Consider the following 21,620-nt stretch of genomic DNA (forward strand, 5'->3'; position numbering starts at 1 on the left):
AGTGAGAGTTATCAGATGTGGATTTCTCTGCCAGGGGATGTATTTTGCAGGGCAAAAGGGAGATTCTGGAGCTCTTTAATTACCCATGGATTTTATACTGTTTGTATAATCACAGCAAATAACGGCTTTATCCAAAGCTAAAGTAGACCCATGAGGGTCCATGCCTAATAGAGGCCCTTAAAGTCTCTGAAATCTTTATTTGGAATCTACAGAGGAAGTCTGAGGATTTGGGGCAAGTGGAGAATGGAGGAGAGAGATAAGGAAAAAGAAGGAAGGAAGCAAGAAAAGAAAGGGGGGAAAAAGAAATCCTTTGGGAGTGTTCAGTGCAATCTGACTCCTCTCTCGTACATGCTCAATCCATGAGCCCAAAGTCTTTACAGGATCTGTGGGTGCTGACGGAAACAGGAAACTTGCAAGGAAGTCTCTGAAAAGGAAGACATGTTTCAGAAGATAAATTAACACTCTGTAAGCCCAGAGAAGGTGCTTGGCTGTGCATGAGCTAAGGCAAAAGGAACACTAAAGGATTCTCAGAATATGGAGCATGGCGGACTAACATGAATGGGCACTCTGGAGGCTGTGGCTGCTCCTGCTCCCACAAAGAGGAACACCGACACAGCTGTCCAGATGAATAAGCTCCCCTCCCCCACCATTGCTATTTCTTTAAATACCTAACATTTCAGGCACAGAATACCTAATGTCATTATAACCTGAATAAATCTCAACTCCTCACTTCCCTCTACAAGCATAGAGCCTTTATCACGGTTTTCACTCCACTCTGCTAAGAATGGAGCCTAGGGTAGGGAGCACTCCTATCTGCTCCCACACCTCGCAGGATTACGTTACAAAATAAATGGCCCCGTAATCACCTGATTGCTTGAAATCCCATCCTCTTCATACCCAGGTAGAGCAGAGACTGGGTCCTCTTTACTTTGATATCCATAGCTAAGAGTACAATGCACGACGCATGATAGACTTTCTCGTGTCTTTTATCAACCAGACATAAGGCAAACATCCAAATAATATTTGCTGAATCAAATATTGGCCCCACTTAATAAACAGAGTAAATGCATACATAGTGCCTGCTGTGTGCCAGGTGCTAATCTGCGCATTTTTAAACTCAATTAATCTTCACGTTGACCCTCTAAGGTCTATACCCGCATTTTACAGACACAAGAAATGGAGGTCTTGCCCGAGAACACCCAGGAAAGTGGCACACACAGGCTCTGGAACCAAACAGTCTGGCTGCAGAGCCCCTGTTCTCAATCACTACACAACATTGTCTCTCTTAAACTTTGAGAAACTTACAATTAACAATTACTCCAGCTATTCCAGATCTGGAGACAGAGAAGGCTAAGCAAGCCATGACCCCTTTTAATAATGTCCAGTTCACGCTTATAATCCCAGCACTTTGGTAGGCCAAGGTGGGCGGATCGCAAGGTCAGGAGATCGAGACCATCCCGGCTAAACCTGTGAAACCCTATCTCTACTAAAAATACAAAAAATTAGCTGGCGTGATGGCACGCACCTGTAGTTCCAGCTATTCAGGAGGCTGAGGCATGAGAATTGCTTGAACCTGGGAGGCAGAGGTTGCAGTAAGCCAAGATAATGCCACTGCACTCCAGCCTGGGCAACAGAGTGAGACTCCATCTCAAAAAAAAAAAAAAATGTCCAGGGATATCTTGTATTAACCTGGGTCAGGGTTACTCAAAGCCCAAATTGTACTCTACCAGTCTCTGTGAATAATGAAAAGAGCATGCCTTGCAATGCACTAGCAAAAAAGGCTCTGTGGATCTTAAGTGCTACAGAGGCCTCCCCATTCATTCAAAATTTTCCCACTATTTAAATATTTCTTCTCTTTCTAACATTGTGCTGAAATCTTCCTTATCATCATACCTGAAAAAAAGAATAGTACAAATATAATCCCCATGTTACAGGAACAAAATGTTTCTACCACTTCAGGAATGCAGGGGTATATTATAAACATCCAATATGGGAATTCCTAATAGATATTCAATCTATAAAATGGCCCTGAGACAGGATCCCTCAGACACTACACAAATAGCACTGTGATAGCTCAGCTCTCAGTGAGAGACCTGCCCTTCACATTTGCAGCATCCAGCTCCAGAGTCCAAGTGGAGGCCAGCACAGCATGTCCAAGTATATAGAAGTTTAAATCAAGCTAGCACACTGGTACATAAATATGTTATGTCCTCCTGGATAAATAAGCTTTTGCAATGACAATATCTTATAAAATATGTTGTTGTTGTTGTTGTTTTTTTTTTTTTTTTTTGAGACGGAGTTTCGCTCTTGTTGCCCAGGCTGGAGTGCAATGGCGGGATCTCAGCTCACCGCAACTTCCGCCTCCTGGGTTCAGGCAATTCTCCTGCCTCAGCCTCCTGAGTAGCTGGGATTACAGGCATGCGCCACCATGCCCAGGTAATTTTTGGTATTTTTAGTAGAGACGGGGTTTCACCAAGTTGACCAGGATGGTCTCGATCTCTTGACCTCGTGATCCACCCTCCTCGGCCTCCCAAAGTGCTGGGATTACAGGCTTGAACTACCGTGCCCGGCCCTAAAATATGTTTAATAGTGTTAAAAATGAGCAAACCATCAGAGACTAATAGGATATAATTTATCTTGACAGCTCGATTGTTCTCTTCTGGACCAACAGTGTTTGAGTGAGAATAAAATAAAGACAAATATAAATAATAAATTGCAATATATTTATTCCCAAACCTTTATTTCTCACACTCCCATTTTGGCCAAATCATTAATTTTATTTTTATAATCAGGATTTTCACATAATTTATGTTCTACCAAAAGTACTAACTTAAAGGTAAAATGTAATTGTACTCACAGAGTAAACGTTTTTAATATGCGTTATCAAAAACCTGAAGTGAATATGAGGAGGGGGAAAGTTAAAATTATTGGTCATATGTTTTCAAACGTTTTTCTCTTTGAAAATTCTTTAATGTATTAAAATTCAAAGGCCAAGTACAAATTATCGATAATATCAAATTTTAAATAAAAACTGATTAATAAAAGTTGACATTTTAATATAATTTTTGAAAATGTATGTTAAATAATTTTATAAACAGGAAACTATTTGGAATTCTTGCATTTGGTGTCTTTTTAACTGCAAGTGTAAAGAATAATTATTGCACTTGACCCATGTTGTCTAGGCCTCCATGTGCACAAATGCAAGTGTAATATGAATTGTTCAATATTACAAAATGTTCCTCAGGCATCATGCGCAACTATTGCAAACACTGTGAAAATGTGTGAGTTCCTCCAAAACCACACCTCAAAACACCAAGACATGCAAGCAAATGGATTTATACTTCTTCAGGCAAGTCTCTCTTGTATTCATGCCATCTGAGACAAAGGACTTGAAACCTGCTAAGTTTGTACCTAAGGTTAATACTTCCTCCATGCACAGCTGCTTGGCCCTGCCCAGTGTTGGCAGCAGATGCACCCCTATGCTTATGTGGTGGGTGGACTTGGAGCAGAGAATGGCTTCCCTGGACCTGCCTAGCACTAGTCATACTTGCTCGAGCACATAGGTGTGGGGGTGGAAATATGTGCCTTTTCTTTTCTTTCCTGAGGGCTTGCAACCTTACTTTTGATTTTCTCTTTTAATTAAGGGGTAATCTCAGAGAATTAATTTCCCAGGAGGGAAGTTTTCTGTATACATTTTATTATTTGTTTTTAATTATGATAGATTATGATCTGGATGGAATCTTCCAAACAAATTATCTTCTTAGTTTGTTAAGGTTTTCAAGAATGTGATGTATTTTTGTAAATGTTCCTTGAACACATGAAAAACTATGTATTTTTAAATTGAAATATGAAGTTATGTACACATAATTGAATCTCATATATATCTGTATATATGCATATATACACATAATATATGCATATATACACGTAATATATGCATGTGTGTATATGTAATTAAATTGCATTTATTGATTATATAATTCAATTGGCCAATAACCTTACTTATTTTTGTCTACATGACATTACAAGTTCTAAGACACACGCATTGTAGTTTTCTCCTGTAATTTTATTTTTATCAAGTTTTTTCTTTTTATTACTTTTTATGTATGGTTTGATGCAAACTCATTCATACCTTATATATCTTCATAAATTATGCTTTTTCAGCTTTTCATAACTAGGCTTTTCTCTTTTTTTTTCGTTTCTTTAAATGTAAACTTTTATGAGATTAATTTTACCCCTTCTTCTTTCTTTTTGTTAGCATTTATCGGGTGTAATGCTCTTTCATTTCTTTGTTTTAAACTAATCATTTTCACTTTAGGTGTTTTTCTAAGGGATGGGATATAACCGAATTATGTTCCTTAAATTCCGGCATGATATCTGTTTTTGATAACGCAATTCAGTTCATCCACATGTACTGTAATAAGGAATGAGAAGGAGGAAGAGGAGGGAAAGAAGGAGGAGGAGGGAGAGAAGGAGAAGGAGGGAGAGGAGGATGCTCACTCATCTAATGCTGACATGTTCTAAGTACTTTATGTGAGTGAACTGCTCAAGTCTCAAGCCCACTAGGGCTATTAATCACCGTACCATATGCTGCTCCAGTTTATGTTTGCTATTAATTTTACTTTGCTTGTTTCTTCTTTTTCCTTTGTCCCTGTTTTTTCTTATTTGATTAAGTGACTGTTCATTGAATTTTCTCTCCTTGTTAGAGTTCTCCCGGAATTTCTTCTCCCTTGAGGGTTACCGTTTTCCTTCAAGTGCCCTTAATCTGGCATGTAATTCTCTACTGTTCCTTGAAAACAAAATGCCAACTCTTTTTCCCTCCGAGAGATTTTTTTCCCCAACATCTCTCTATATTCTAATATGAAGAGATATTTAAAACATTGCTTCTTCCTACTCCTCTTTACCCAAAAAGTGACATTTACAAAATTGTTCTTTTTTCCATTCCCTCAGCTCATCTTATTGTGATTGTTTAATTCTGGAACAGTATTAGAATCTCCCTTACAGCCGATATGGTCTATACCTTCAATTTAAGAATTGTTATCTAGCACCCACAATGCATTTCCTGACAGCCTACCATTAATCCATTAGGTTTTAGTTTAGATTCATTGGTTGTTAAGTTATTGGACCATTTCATAATTTTCCCTGTGGCAGACAAGAGGTCAGATGACAGTCTGATTGCTTATTTATCTATAATTTGTTCTTTCTGTCTAGAAAATTTAAAGATTTTTTTCTACTAATTTTGAAACTTGCTAATTTTACAAGAATGTGCCTAACAGCATCCAATATTTATTATATGCTGGAAACTAAACAGTTTTCATGCATTAATTCATTTAATCTATACTAGAAAACATTATGAGATAAATACTGTTATTACTTCCATTTGACAGATGAGGAAACTAGGCTCAGAAATTAAGTGCATTGCCCAAGTTCAAACAGCTCATAACTAGTGAAGTATTGGAGGCTTCAAGTCCAAATTGTTTGGACGAATACTTTTTTAAAAATTGAACTTGACTGGATCTTCATGCCCTCTTTGATTCTGTAGACTTAGGTTTTTTTGTTGTTGTTGTTCAGCTGAGGAATATATCCTTCTATACTAGAGGTTTTTTAAAAAAAATTCTGACTTCCTTTTGCGGTTGCTTTCGTTTCTAGAACACATGCTTCAGATCCTTTAGGAAGTCTCCCTCAATCTACTGCAATTGGTTTCATTGTCCCTGTATGTGTTCATTTTCATGCTGCTGATAAAGACATACCTGAGACTGGGCAATTTACAGAAGAAAGCGGTTTAATGGGCTCACAGTACCACGTGGCTGGGGAGGCCTCACAATCACAGGAGAAGGTGAAAGGCAATCCTCACATGGTGGCAGACAAGAGAAGAGAATGAGAGCCAGATGGAAGGGGCTTCCCTGTATAAAATCAACAGATCTTGGGAGAGTTTTTCATTACCACCAGAACAGTATGAGGGAAACTGCCCCATGATTCAATTACCTCCCACTGGGTCCCTCCCACAATTATGGGAGCTACAATTCAAGATGAGAATGGGTAGGGACACATCAAAGCCATGTCAGTCCCTCTTCTTCACTCTTTCATAGTACCATGAACATACCCCAGTTTCAGGTCTACTGAGCACATGTAATATTCTAGTTACTTATCTAACTCCACTGAGAAACTCAGCTGCTCAAGGGTGGGTAAAGTGTCGTATTCACTGATGTACCCCAAGTATCTGTTTCAATGCCTGACATATGGTAGGTGCTCAATAAATCTTGGCTATTAGTAAATAAATGGAATAATCTCACTCCCAAATACACTATGCAATCTTGATTAATACTCTAGCAAGTCCTCCAAACACTTTCCTTCTATCAACCCATGGGTATTTATCTCACAGAGCCAGCTAAGTCTATGCAATGTCTGGTTTACACCTGCTTTAATCCCGTCTCACACTGCTTTAAAGAACTGCCCAAGACTGGGTGATTTAAAAAAGAAAGGGGTTTAATTGACTCACAGTTCAGCATGGCTGGGGAGGCCTCAGGAAACTTACAATTATGGTGGAAGGTGAAGGGGAAGCAAGGCATCTTCTTCATCCTGCAGGAAGGAGAATGATTACAGGAGGAAATACAAAATGCTTATAAAAGCATTGGATCTCGTGAGAATTCACTCACTTCCATGAGAACAGCATGGAGGAAACCACCCCCATGATTCAACGACCTCTACCTGGTCTCTCCCTGACACGTGGGGATTATGGGGATTATAATTCAAGATGAGATTTTGGGCGGAGACACAGCCAAACCATATAGACACCATATCTTACAGGGTCACAGTCTGCCAGCACACTCTTTTCCCCACACAATCAGACTAAAAGCAAAATAATGTTTATCTATACTCACAATACTTCTGACATCAAATGTGTGGATCTGTTCCACCAAAAATTATTTCCCAATTCTCCAGATGCCCACTAGTTTTCCTACGATTCAATTTCATTTTCATACTATCTACCTGGAGTTAGTTAATGTCAGATCCCATAAGTTACAGACTCAGTTCTACAAGACTGCCCCCACTTTAGATGCCAGTCACAGGTCCAGGCCTCCTGGACTTCTGACAGACTAGCTATAAATCACAGCTTTCCAACAGCCTCTCCTTGAATTCGATAATGTGCTAGAATGGCTTGAAGAACTCAGTGAAAGTTTATTATTACCTATTATTATCAATTTACTACAAAAGAGATTTGAAAGGATACGAATGAATAATAGCCAGATGAAGAGACACATAGAGTGAGGCCACAGAAGGTACTGAGCACAGGAGCTTCTCTCTTTGTGGAGTTAAGGTGCACCACTCTTCTGGAACATGGATGTATTCTTGCTCACCGACATGGAAACTCTCCAAACCCTGGTGTTCAGTGGGTTTGCGCAGGCTTCATTACCTAGGCACGATTGATTGAATCATTGGCCACTGGTGATTGAACTCAATTTCCAGCCTTTCTTCCTTCCCTAGATATCAGAGGATGGGACTGAAAGTTTTAACCCTCTAATCACATGGTTGGTTCCTCTGAGAACCATCTCCCACCCTCCAAGAGTTACCTCCTTAGCGTAAAATCTGGTACAGCTGAGAAAGCTTCATTATAAATAAAAGAGGCTCTGCTCACACCCACCACTCAGGAGATTCCAAGCGTTTTAGGATTTCTGTGCCAGGAACTAGGGACAAAGCTCAAATATATATAGTGTGCATATACATATCTATATATACACACATATATTTACATATATATGTATATATGTAATATGTACATATGTATATATATGTGTGTATATATATACTTGTATATATGTGTATATTAATTATTATTATCATTTTTAGTATTATTATTAGTTATCATTTCATTTTTGCCTAGGCTGGTCTCAAACTGCCTGACCTTAAGCAATCAATCCTCCTGCTTTGGCCTCCCAAAATTCTGGGATTACAGGCTATATTTCTTTTTATGGCACAATACCCCATAGACTCTGCAGCACAAATTTTTAAGCACATTTTAAACACCCTGCTATTAATAGAAAATATGGAACAGTTTTTAGGAGATTTAGGAAATCCCAGAATCTTTAAAGGAAGAAGCAATCTATGCAGCCAGAGGTGGAGGGGGTCTGGAATATAAGAGTAATTCTGACTGCAGAAAAAAAAAAAACAAAACACTCATTCCACATGGAGGGTTACACACCCACAAACCACCTGCTGCCTGTCATAAGGTTGACTCTTGCCATTTCCTTGTCTTTGCCAAAAGCTTTATGCTTTCATCTTAATTGATTAAGAATTATTTATCTGGATCACCACTCAAACATTAAAATAAAGGCAAGAAATTGCACCTGGCCTCTCTTTAAGCCCTCCATTTAAGACTCTGCCTCCCTTCTGTTCACATTCTTCTTATTAAGACAGAAAAAGACAAAAATTCCCAACACCCAAAATTAGGCATATTGACAGAATCTGAGAAGACTTCCCACAAAGATGTGTCGGATGAAACCTGACTGACAAAAGCAGCCAAGGGGGTGGGGGACAAATCCAGTCAGCTGGTCACCTTCCCATTCTGCTCTGCCTTGGGGAGGAAGGTCAGCACCAGTGGTGGGAGCCAGTCTGCTCTCCCTCTGCATTGCAGACACTTCCACCCAGAGGGTTCCTGTGCCCCAAGCCCTTCTTCACACCCTCATCAGGACTTGCTTCCACAACTAACGAGAGCCTGAAGAGTTAGGAATAAAGCTGCAGAGATAGTGCATTGCCTCCCAGGTGGTGTAGGCATCAGACTTAAGCATGAAAATGCCCTGTCATGGGAGACCAAGCTGGAGGAAGCACTGCCAGATGCTGGGAAATTACCCAGCATAATTACCATGAGCATACCTGACATGTGCCTGTTGACATAGAAAAGGGATTCAACGTGGCTCCAGGACCCAGAGGACACACAGGAATCCACACACTGTGTATATTATCAACCATTTTGTTTGGTTAGCGATGAGTCTTATGGTGAAAAATGCAATTCGGAAAAAAGAAAGAAAGGGAAAAGGAAAGGGCACATCATCTTAAAGGCTCTGGGAAATATCATACCTCTAAAGAAGTAATTTTAATAGAATGTCAAAAGATATGGCCTCTTTGAAGTAGTAATAGGACACCTGAGCAGAAAACAGAATATGAGGTAGAAAAAAATGACACAGAGAGAGACACATAGAGAGAAAGAAAGAGAAAAGATGAAGAGATATGAGCAAGATAATGGAATATTACAAGCAAATAAAAAATATAATAGCAGAAGGTGTTGGAAGGAGAAAGTAGAATTGAAATGGCAGATAAAACAATCAACAATTGGAAAATCAACTTGAAAAGTTTTTCTAGAATGCAAAGGAAAGGGCCAGAATGAAAACAGAGGAAAGATGCTAGACACAGAAGACAAAGAATGTGGGTCTAGTGTGAGCAGAGTGGTGTCCAGAGAAATAAACCAAAACGATGGAAACCAGTCATAGCTGAAGAGCACGCTTTTGAGGAGAAAGCTATGCTGTTGAGACGAAAAGTGATCACCAAGTCCCAGGCAAAACCAGTGACCAGTAGCCATATTCCGGAACTCTACTGTAAACATGTGGATAACAGGAAAAATACCTGACGAGTATGCAGGCAGGAAAACCATCTTACTTACAGTGCAACAGAAAATAAGATGGAAACAATGTGCTCACCGATTTTGTCTTCCACTTGTGAAGACAGTAAGAAGACATGACATTCTCAACTATGCAGGAATTCAGAATAGAATACTATGTACCCCTTTGGCAAACACACAGCAAATGAGTGAGGAATTTCAGAACCCAGATATGAAAATGTCAAGGTGTCATCACACTGGCAGGCAGCATTTAAACAAATTCCAGGCAAAGTTAACCTAAGTAATTGTTTTAAACCATGGTTACAAAATTAAGTGCAAATGTCAGAAGTGATTTTAAAAGAGTAAACACAGTGAACAGTGTGATGAACAAGAGGCGAGAACGACCCCCGGACCGACCAAAGCCCACACACCGCTGCATCCCGGGCCCAGTGCCTACGTCCCACCGCCGGCACCACCATGCCCAAGAGAAAGGCGGATGGGGATGCTAAAGGAGATAAAGCCAAGGTGAAGGACGAACCACAGAGAAGATCTGCGAGGTTGTCTGCTAAACCTGCTCCTCCAAAGCCAGAGCCCAAGCTTAAAAAGGCCCCTGCAAAGAAGGGAGAGAAGGTATCCAAAGGGAAAAAGGGAAAAGCTGATGCTGGCAAGGAAGGGAATAACCCTGCAGAAAACGGAGATGCCAAAACAGACCAGGCACAGAAAGTCGAAGGTGCTGGAGACGCCAAGTGAAGTGTGTGCATTTTTAACTGTGTACTTCTGGTGACTGTACAGTTTGAAATACATTTTTTATCAATTTTATAAAAATGCAGAATTTTGTTTTACTTTTCTTTTTTAAGCTGTGGTGTTAGCACACAGAACACTTCATTGTTGTTTTGGGGGAAGGGGCATACGTCACTAATAGAATGTCTCCAAAGCTGGATCGATGTGGGGAAATACCTTTCCCTCTTGGCTCCCAGGTGGAGGGATTCCCTGACTTTGACACACATGGCCACCTTGGCACACAAAAGCCTTGTGGTATGGAAAAACAAATTTGTTTTTATGTCCTCTTCTCCCTTTCCATCTTTCAGCATAGACTTAACTCCCGTAAGCCCAGACACCTGTCAGGAGCTGACCCCCAGTCATTGGTTACCAGTGTGTCAGGCAATCTGGACTTGCCAGTGATGCCACTGAGATGGCACCTGTTAAAAGAGCAGTGATTCCATTTCTAGATTGTGGATCTTCAGATAAATTCTGCCATTTTCATCTCACTTCCTGAAATCAGGGTCAGCTCGTGAAAAGTTGTTAAACAACATGCTAAATGTGAAATGCCAACGCTCACTCTAAACTTTCCCTGTTCAGAGCATCAGATGAAGATTGCATTGGGTTTTATAGTGGCTTTCTGATTTTTGGTAGTCCATCAAAGAAGGGAGTTTGAAAGTTGTTGTATACTGTTAACGATTGTCTGCCCATGTCCTGCCTGAAATACCATGATTGTTTATGGAATGTATCTTTAATGAAGCTGGATACAATTTGGCTTTTAAAAAAAAAGTAAATACAGAGTGTAAAAAATGAATATATTGCAACCATTATCTAGATTAAAAACTAAGGAAAAGAAGAGGTTGTACGGCAAAGTAAAAATGGTGTAAATGTATCACCTTCTGTTGGAAATGCTTTAAAAAGCAACTTTCTTCACTTTGGATAATTAAATATATGTAGATTTAAAAAAATTTTAATCAACTATCACATCTAGATTTCTCTTGTCAACAATTAAGCATGTTCAAATCTCTATAATCCTTTTCTGTATATTTTCTTTTTTTGAGAGAGTCTCACTCTGTTTCCCAAACTAGAGTGCAGTGGCACAATCTCGACTCACAGCATCTTCTGCTTCCCAGGTTCAAGCAATTCTCCTGTCTCAGCCTCCTGAGTAACTGAGATTACAGGCCAGCACCACTAATGCCCAGCTAATTTTTGTTATTGTTGCTGTTGTATTTTTAGTAGTGACAGAATTTCACCATGTTGGCCAGGCTTGTCTCGAACTCCTGACCTCAAATGATCCACTTGCCTTGGCCTTCCAAAGTGCTGGGATTACAGATGTGAGCCACCATGTCCAGCCATTTGTGTGTATCTTCAGCCCCACATCTCCTGCTAACCTGGTGATTGCCAGTCTTGGTTGCATGTCAGCATCACCTGAGAGCTTTCTCTCAGTGCTTGGGTCCAACTCCCATGGATTCTGATTTCATTAGTCTGGAGAGAGGCCTCATCAACAGGTTTTTTCCAAAGCACCTCAAGTAATATTATTGTACAAATTTGAGAACCACAATTAGCCCTAATTATGTACTTCTTTTCTCAGCAAAATTCCTAGAAGATTTTCATAAAAATCTGTCTTCATTCCCTTTTCTCCTAAACTGTCCTCAAACCACAGCAATAAAGTTTCTGCCCCATTACATCTCTGAAATAGTTCTTGCTAAACCGAAGGCCCAGGCGCCAGCAACTCTAACAGTTTCCCTGTCCTCATCTGCGCTAAGCTGTCAGTGGCTGTAGGTGTGTGTTATGACCCTTCTTTTCCTGAGACACTCTCTTCCTTTGGATGCTGTGGCTGCACGTTCAGCTTTTTCTCTTATTTCTCAGTGTCCTTAGGAGGGTCAATCTCCCTATCCACAAGTTGATGCTCCTGAAGGCTGAGTTGCAGACCCTCTTGTGAGTGGGAACCTCACTCTTAACCTCCTTCGTGAAAGACGATCTCCTGCAAGCCATGATCACAATTTCCATCTCGGCTCTGATTATTTCCAAGTGTGTTTCTCTAGCCAACAAATGTCCTGCAAGCTCCAGGCCACACATCCCACATGCACATGACTTCCCCTGTCACCTCAGGCTCTCCTGCATCCCTCTGCACTCATGATCCTCTCCCTCAATAACACCACTGCTCATCCAGCCATCTCTTTGAGCTCTCCCTCATTTTCATGCTTCACATCCAATCCATCACCAAGTCCTACTCACAGACCCTCCTTAGCATCTCTTTTTCAAGCACTCCTGCACCTCGATGCACTGCCACCAATCCCAAGCCACACTGCGCAGTCTCTCTAGCCTCCAGCCCATCTTTGCCTCAGGTAGGCATTGCTATCTGCTTCCTCTAGCTTAAAACTCTCTGATGCCATCCCAGTTTTCTCAAGAGAAAGTATGAAGTCCTTAGCCTGGCTCCTGGGGGCTTCTGTGGTCTAGTTCTGCCTCCTCTCCAATCACACCCCACCATCTCCCCTCACTATGCATTCCAACAGTGACCTTGCAGGTCCTCAGATGTGCCGAGCTGCCTCCTGATGTGGCCTTTGGCCATTCTTCTCCCTCTGCAGAAAAGGGTCTCCCCTACCCCACATGCCCTCCCTCACTCCAACTAACTTCTTTCCATTTTGGCCTAATCTACTCAAGCATCATTTCTGCATGGAACCCTTCCCTGACTTCACAGCCCACCCTCCTGTCTACTCACCACTTTAGATGTGTGGCTATACCCCCAACCTCATACACATGTCATTTCGCTTTAAAAAAAAGAAGCACCATATTTACAATAATACACTTATCTTTGTGTGTTTCTGACTAAATGTCTGAAATGTCCCACAAGGGCAGGAACTCATTGTTCCCAGAGCCTTTCATGGAACAAGTGCTCAGTAAATGTTTAAGGAAAACTTGTTAAAGCAAATTAAATGTGGCCTGAGAAGGGTTCTGCACTTCTATGTTTGAGTCCTTGTGGATAAACTGCAACTTAATTTAATAGGTAGATAAGATGGCAAACCTAACTTAGGAATTTGTGCCTGTAACAATAGCTGAGTCTTGGCCAATCCCAGCAGCCTTACTTGAACCATACACTGCTCAGTGTTCAAATAAGGCAAAGGACAAGCTGTAACCAATCCAGCTGTTCTGTACCTCACTTCCGATTTCTGTATGTCATTTCCCTTTTTTTTGTTTTTTTTTTGTTTGTTTTTTTTTTTTTGTCTATAAATCCTCCACCACGTGGCTGCTCTGCTTGTAGTCTCTTTGAATCTGTTAAGATTCTGGGAGCTGCCTGATTCACGAATTGTTCATTGCTTAAGGAAACTCCCTTAAATTTAATGCATCTGAAGTTTTTCTTTTAACAAACTAAATATAAAAATTATTTTACATAACACAAGCCATTTTAAAAATGAAATTGTAAAAAATTACAAAGAAATACACAAAACATAAAACTAAGTAATGTTAAAGTCAACCATACCTACTTTAAATATAAGTATAAATGGTTTAAACATGTTGTCATATTCAATGATCACATAAGGACATGTAAATTTTCATGTAATATAATAGAAACAAAAACAAAAACACTATACAAACAAATCTTCATTTCTACCTCTTCCCCAAGAAAAAATAGAAAGGAACCTCTAAAATGTTAACAGCAGTTATTCTGGGTAGTAGAATTATGGGTGATTTTCATTTCTTCTTTATATTTTTCAGAATTGTCTATGTCATGTATAAAAAAATTAATCTTTTAATCAGAAAGATGTTATATCTGTCCGTTGTGTTTTCCGTTACAGGTTACAGAAGACCGAATTCAAAGTGAGTTAAATAATAACAGGAATGTATGAGTAACATAACCGAGAAGTTGGGTTATGATTCAACCTACTTTAATTTCCTTCAGATCTCTTGTTTTCAGTCCATTTCTGTGATTAGCTTTATCCCCAGGTTGATTTTCCTCATACTGGTAAAATAGCTGCAGTGGTTCTGGGTTGCCCATCCTCATAGCATATAGAGGGAGAGAAGCCATCTATGTGCCACTCTGACTGGAGCAGTTTAGAACATGGGCCCACTTCTGAACCAATCACTGTGGCTGGAGGATGTTGCTAGGTGATTTCTCTGCAGCTGGAGCTGAGGGTACAGTTGGCCTCCCCAGAGCCACATGTATCACCAAGCAGAGATCCAGGGCTCTTGCAAATAGCTGCAGGGGGCGTGGAAGCCCCACTGCAAACATTTGAAGACATGTCCACTGCAAACATTTTGAAGTAAAATACTGCTTACCTAATTTTAAAATTAAAAGGCACCATGATGCAGTGAGAACAGTATTGGGACCATCAGGAGGCCTGAGTTCAAAGTTATCTGCCACTGACTTTGACTAGATACAAGATCATGGACAATTCTTTATCATTCTGCATGTTTCCTACGCTGTAAAATGGTGACCTTAGAGACCTTTCTCCATTGTCATAGGAAAGGAGCAAGGTAATATGGAGGCTGATACGAATTTGCAGATTTGGTGGCAGGAAGGTAAAGAAGTTGCCCCCTGAGGGCTTCTAGTTTTCAGTGTAGGTCACGAGGTCGTCCCTTGGGCAGGAGGTGAAGGAGGGGTGGAAGAGGCTTACAGGGAGGAGAGAAGGTTTAAAATGCAAACAATGAGAGAATAAGTTTGAAGAGTCAAAGCTATACCATAGAGTTTTATGATTTAAAACAAAAACAGCTACGGGTGGGAAATGAACTTTACAAATGTGAAATAGGATCATGAGAGAAACCAGCAGTTTACAAAAGGGTTCACTCACCAGACATTTGCTCTGGATTTTTAAAAATGCAGATATTCTATTTCAATAAGACCTCTTTATAAAACTATGCACAAGGATTTTCACATGGATCACTAGTATTCCCACAGAATTCTAACTAGTGGCTGGGTGGCATGAAAATTGACCTAACCTTTGAGTGTCATCAAGACCAAGCAATTGATGTAAAATTCAACTCAGCCTAGAAAAGAGAAGAGAACTACACAGCAACAATGACAACAACAGAGTCGTGTTTTCTGAGTCAGCCGAAGGAGAGAGTGACACAGCTTGGGAGTACAGGGTTAGGGATAAAGTGCAATAGGCAGCCTGCAGAAGGGAGTTCTCTGCACTGGATGTGGAGACATTATTACCGAAGCCCTCTTTTTTCCCCATCTCAGGCAAGGTGGGGTTATAGGAAGTACTGTTAGACTTTTCGTCAAAGTTTTCAAGGGCTTACCTCCCTGCCCCCACCCTTTCTGTTTCAGTGAAAATTGTCTGGCATCCCAGCCTTGAGGAAATTTACCTCCACGGAGAAAATAAATTCTCATCTCTTGTCCCAGCTCTCAACAAGTACAGCATAGCTGTTTCTTGTGAGCCCCAATCTTGTTTGACAATATAAAGAGATCTGGTTAAACAGATGAAAAATGCCTCAACCTGAGTGTTTACCTCAACCCTGCCAAAGCGTTCAGCACCCCCACCACTCCACCCCCAGGCACTCCCATCTCTGCAGAGAGGATCAGGAACCTTTAGTGGCAGCCCACAGTCCTGAGCTGGCATCTTGCTACACGAAGCCACTTCTGCAATAGCAGAAGGCAGGACTTTCTGTCAGTTTGAATTTCCTGGAGTATACTGGGCTGTGTCACAATCTCAATGCTGTCTGGAGGCAGTTTGTTCTGTCCAATCCCTGGAATAGAATAGGAAAAGAATGGCAAGAGTGCAAGAAAGCAGTAGAAGAGCAGGTTGGCAGGTGATGCTTAACAGGGTGTTTGTCTGGAGATGGGCTGGACCTGAGGGGGCTGGGATCCCACAAACGTAACAACCTGATGAACCTTCACAAGCTTCTGGGGAGCTGATCACAGGATCTGGCAGAGTCTTCAGTTCAGGCTGGCAACGAATGGCAATGCCTTTTAAGTCAAGTCTACAGAGCTCACAGTGACAGGGAATTGGGAAATAATCTGAATGATGTATACAAGGTATGTAGCCAATCAGGATGATTCTGGATGAAACGTGCCATTTATCTTTTAAATATTCAGTGTGAGGATGACTCTGAGTCATCAGATGACTTCCAATCCACCCACCTCCCGGGGTTTAGCATCCTGTCCAGAGCTGTCTTTACCTTCCTCTGATCTCAAGCAAGGATCCCTAACACTTATCACACTGTGTTTTAATTGTTTGTTTACATGACTTTCCCCACCTGACTGAGCTCCTTGAAAGCAAGGACTGTCATCTATCACAGACCTTGACACCTAGAAGGAGCTCTTTAGATACATAGTACTTGAATTAACCAGTTAGTTGATGAATAAAATAAGGTATTTTGAGAGAAAAAACTCACAAAACAGTATGTGTTAAGGGTAGTACTTGGGGTTCCCAAGAACCCCTGCAAAAACCATATTATCATGCATACCTATGAATCACACTCCAAATCAGAGGATTTCTTTCAACTCAGTGCAGTTTTTCCCAGCTGCTTCAGAAATAAACAAGCTTCACCTCCACTTTCTGCTCTAGCACTGAGGAGGATGGCCGTTCAGCTACTGAGCTATCTGTGTTTCTCCTGCTAGACTTGGTTTTAACTAAAAATCCAGTGACTTCCAAAAAGACTGCTGAAGGGAGAGAAAGAAGCAAGTGTAACTAGATTTTCCAATGGATGGTAAGAGATATTTAAGAACGTTTTTTTTTTAACCTGGTATTTACTTTCTTTCACTGGTTCACTTTATTTTAGAAACATTGTATTGCATTGCACTGCACTGTATTGCACTGTTTCATATGGTAACTGTATTTCCACGTGTTGCCTCCTCCACTAGACTGAGTTCCTTAAAGGCAAGGAGGGGCCTCGAGTTTTCACCTACCACAGTGCTTGGCACATAGTGGTTACTCAATATTTGCAGAATAAATAAGTAAGAGTCATTTAAGGATCTAAGATACACCTATCACTTATATTTTGCTTTGTCTTCTTTTGACATGGATGATGTTGCTTTTTATTCTTTTTAATGATGAACATAGTAATATAGACTTAGGGGAAAACTATAAACCTTAAAGGGTGTGCGTGTGTGTGTGTGTGTGTGTGTGTGTGTGTGTGTTTTGGAGTTTTGTTTTCTTTTTAAAGCTTGTATAAGTGAGATGAACAGCAAATAGTCTAAACTGCACAAACTGCCTTCCACGCATGGTGGCTTGCCCAGAGCCCAAGGAAGTCAGATCTTAAAAATAAAAGGAAAGCCTACAGTGACGAATGTGAGGCAGGAAAGAGAGAAAGGGAATCAAGGAATGGAACCGATCAGGCAAGAGACAAAACGGAAGGGAGCAAAGATGGATGTCACCATGTTCCCTTCAGATTGCCTCCATAGTGTGAGACCTGAAATAAAGCTGCAAGTCCTTCTGAAAATTGAGATGTCCCTTTTAAAAATGATCTCTCCAGTTATCATTGGGGCAGCTTGCTTCTTAAGGGGAGGGTCGTTAACCTTCTGCCCTCCCTTCCTAACCTTGGGGCCCCAAGGGGTATCTGTCTAAGAGACTGGTTTCCAGAGGGGGTCAGTATTCCTCTCTTAAGAGCCCCCAGAGCAAATGACTGAACAGATTAGGACGGATTAGACAGATAACAACCCAGACCTTTTTACAAGCACATTTTTCACTCGACACTCAAATTCCCTTCTGTGCCCCACAGTCTCACACAACCCAACGACTGGATAGTATTACTGAAATATCTTTGCGCCAGCCGAGTGCATGGAACTGTGCAAAGCCAGATGTTCTTGTAACCCTGTTTTACTGAGTTATTTATATCCATATAATATTTGACATTTCCTGTGTTGTTAAAGAGTTGGGGGCCTCGACGTATTTTTAGGAGAACAGTGCCGACTTTTCATTTTTTTTTCTTTGATGCCCAGGACCAGAAATAAGTATTATAAAGAAGGGCTGTATTAAACACATGGCTAGATACCTAAAATCAACTTTATTTTAATGCCTTTCATCTTAAGTGATCTTCACAAACAGAAAGATGCTAGAACCATCTAGAAGAAGCATATGAATTAAGCTCACCATACAATAAAAACATATGCCCATGGGCCTAAAATAAATCAGCCAATAGACAAAAATGTTTAATAAGTATTGGAAATATAATCCACATTTTTAGGACTAAAGTTTATGGAGTCTTAATACATGAACTATATCATCTCTTTGAACTTGATAGATATAGAAAGGGCTGGTTAAAGTATTTTCAGACTTAATAAAATATTAGCTGGCAGATTTCTCTGGCTAAATGAAATAATGGAAACTTTATAGAGCTGAAAGTATTTGGTTGATCCCAACTGGTAGTAATATTTAAATTATATGTGAAAGTTGATATCCTAAGGTAATCATTCTGTTTTCTTTGTTTATTGTAAGGATCCATTCACAACGTATTATTTTTGTTTTTGAGATTCCCACATTTTAAAAAAAGCTTTACCTCATAGAATGTGGCAAAAGGGGATGGGTCCTGGTTTACAGCCAATTCTTGACATTTCTGGTTGCTCAACACTGAACACAAGGGCCACTGAAACACAGGAGAAGTAAGATGTAAATTGGTAGGGGTCTCTTTAGTTTTCAGAGTTGCTTTACAAGCTTACTCAAAACTACCTATGTTAGAAGGTTAAAAAAATAAAAATAAAAAGACCAGCTTTCTTTCCTACAAGCCAAGAAGGTGTGCATATATTATTGTGCAGAGAAATTTCCAAAATAAATTCTTTCTTCCAGTTTGTGTCTTATTCCTCTGCACCACTTTCTGCCCCCGACTCCCCCAACACACACACACACACACACACACACACACACACACACACACACACACACATTCTCTACCTCTCCTCACTCTCTGAAGCTGAGGGTCCTCCTAACTAATCAAATCCCTCCCCTAGTTTAAGAAAACAAGATGCCACAACCTGCTGGGGCCCATCTGAGCACAGCGAGTCTGCCCACTCCAAAGCAGCAATCAAATCCCCTGTAAATCCTCTAAGCTGTGATAAGTCTCTCGTGTTCACATAACAGATCAGATCCTCTTGGGGCAGATAAGGCAGGGCAGCCCTCCAGGGCGCAGGCTTGCTCGTCTGTGTGGCCAAGTCCCCAGCCCTGACCACTGGCCATATTGGATTCTGCACTAGATGATTCCAGGGCTGCTCCGCTGCAGTTGAAATGTGGGCAGGAATGGGGAAGGCCAGCACACTCTGAACGACTGTTTTATTCTGGATCTGTGGCTCTCACATTCTTCTAGACCCTCCCTAGGCTGCTAGTCTCTGGCTCCCAAGTCAAGATCTTGCCCCATCTTCTGAACCTTTGATTACTTTTTCCTTCCACTATTGTTTACCTACCATTCTTTTCTTTGAAAGACTCTCAGGCCTTTTTCCCCCCCACAACATATGTCTTCCATCTTTGGTTCTTTTCCATTTACTTCAGAGCCTTCTCCTGACTGCCACTGACCTCTACGGAACTCCATTTGGGCCACCTGTGATTCATTGGAAGAACAGGCAAACATACCAGGAAACTGTTCACAATAAATGGGCCCTGGTCACAGTGTTGGCACAGAGGTAGAATTCTGTTCACAATCTTCTTCCATCAGCTTTCAAATCCACACCTGCAGTATCTTCTCACAGCAGCATTTTATTTTCTGAAGTATGAATTTTCAGTACCAAATGCAACCCTCTATTTCATCCAGCTGCGTCTAATGAAACAAAGACCCAAGTTCAAGAGCTATTTTCTCCAGAAGATCTAACCCGTTTTTTCACAGTCACAAGTAATACCATTAGCCCAGCAACTTCTCTGAGAAAATTGGACTAATGGATGTGGATGACTTAAGACAACTGATCAATGCCATGCAGAAGACATGGAAACTGAAAAGATATAGTCCTGGGGTTGGTAGCAGTAAAACTCCTGAATATGAGAACAGAATATTTAAGTCTAAAGCATGACATCCACAGTGATGATAATAATAATGACATTCATTTTAGAAGAGTTAGGGGATATCTCTTCAGAGCATCACAGATTCTTGCACATGATGGCTGAATGTAAATAAGGAAACATGTGCCCAGCCTAGGGTGGTGACTGTCATCTAATAAGCACTTTATAACTTATAGTAAAATGGGTAATTATTATATCAGGAATACGTGGAGTCTCATCTTCAAATAAAGAAATGGAGGCACAGGAAGAAAAGAGTGCCTTCTGCCGGGCAAAACCACCTCTCCTTACTCCTACCCCTAAACCTTATTCTCGGAAGCAATGCTGTCTCTTACAGTGGCCAGAGAAACCACTTTTCAACTCCCAGTTCCCATCTTATCAGCACAACAGTCAGGCACGGTTAAAAAACAAACATCTAGTTACCAGATGTCCCTAACATCTGGCTAAACCCATAAAACTATCCTCTACCACCACTACCTCCTTTCTAACTCCAGAGTATATGGGGGAAGGAAACTTATGAAATCTCTGATGTCGTGAAATAAGATCTTGACATATCCATCTTTTTTCTTTTTTTCTTTCTTTGTTTTATGCCATGATTCTTTCCTCAACATTCAGAGGCATCCACATGGCCATAAGGAAAATTTTGATTTCTATAACAAAGAGAATAACAGAAAATATATTTTAAATTCCATTCTTTTTAAAGTTCTCATATAAGCATCTGGGAACCAAAAGGAAAGGTCCAAAGTGTACAATGGCATAAAACATGTGCCAGAACACAGGGGGAGAGGGAATCAGAAGACAGGAAAGTGATCATACCCCCATCCTAAAGAGATGTGATGATGGTAATCTGGGTTGGTTAGAGGAACAAAGGTCATAATGCCAGGACCCTGGAATGTGTCAGTGGCCAACACAATAGAATTAAAACTTGGGGAATGGTAAGAGAGGGAGGGAGGAGCCCTCGTAGAGACTGCCAAGCCCCACCAGCAGCCACTTCACTAGGGACCTTGGTAGAAACAGAATGTAGAAGACCATGCCATTTGATTCAAGAGATGTGTACCAGCTGACCTCAGCTCTATCAGGTAAGAGCCTTCTGTCAACAGCTTCCTGAAAGAGGCCTGTGTATCCTGCAATAGAAGCATGCCTTGCTGGGCTTCAAGGCTTTGCTGAGTCCCAGCATGAACACCAACTCATGAATGTCCCAGGACATGCATCTGACCCATAGATCAGGATGGGTTGCCTTACTCTTTTATTTTATTTTATTTTATTTTATTTTATTTTATTGAGATGAGGTTTCACCATGTTGATCAAGCTGGTCTTGAACTCCTGACCTCGTGATCCACCCGCCTCGG

At 40.8% G+C, this 21,620-nt stretch overlaps 1 pseudogene; it reads left to right on the forward strand.

Annotated features, from left to right (window-relative positions):
- The first annotated feature begins 10,069 nt into the window (after positions 1 to 10,069).
- On the forward strand, positions 10,070 to 10,342 carry LOC100411565 (high mobility group nucleosomal binding domain 2 pseudogene; annotated as a pseudogene).
- The last annotated feature ends 11,278 nt before the right edge of the window (positions 10,343 to 21,620 follow it).

Source organism: Callithrix jacchus, chromosome 10, assembly GCF_049354715.1.
Source record: "Callithrix jacchus isolate 240 chromosome 10, calJac240_pri, whole genome shotgun sequence".
In the NCBI taxonomy this organism is placed as follows: Eukaryota; Metazoa; Chordata; class Mammalia; order Primates; family Cebidae; genus Callithrix; species Callithrix jacchus.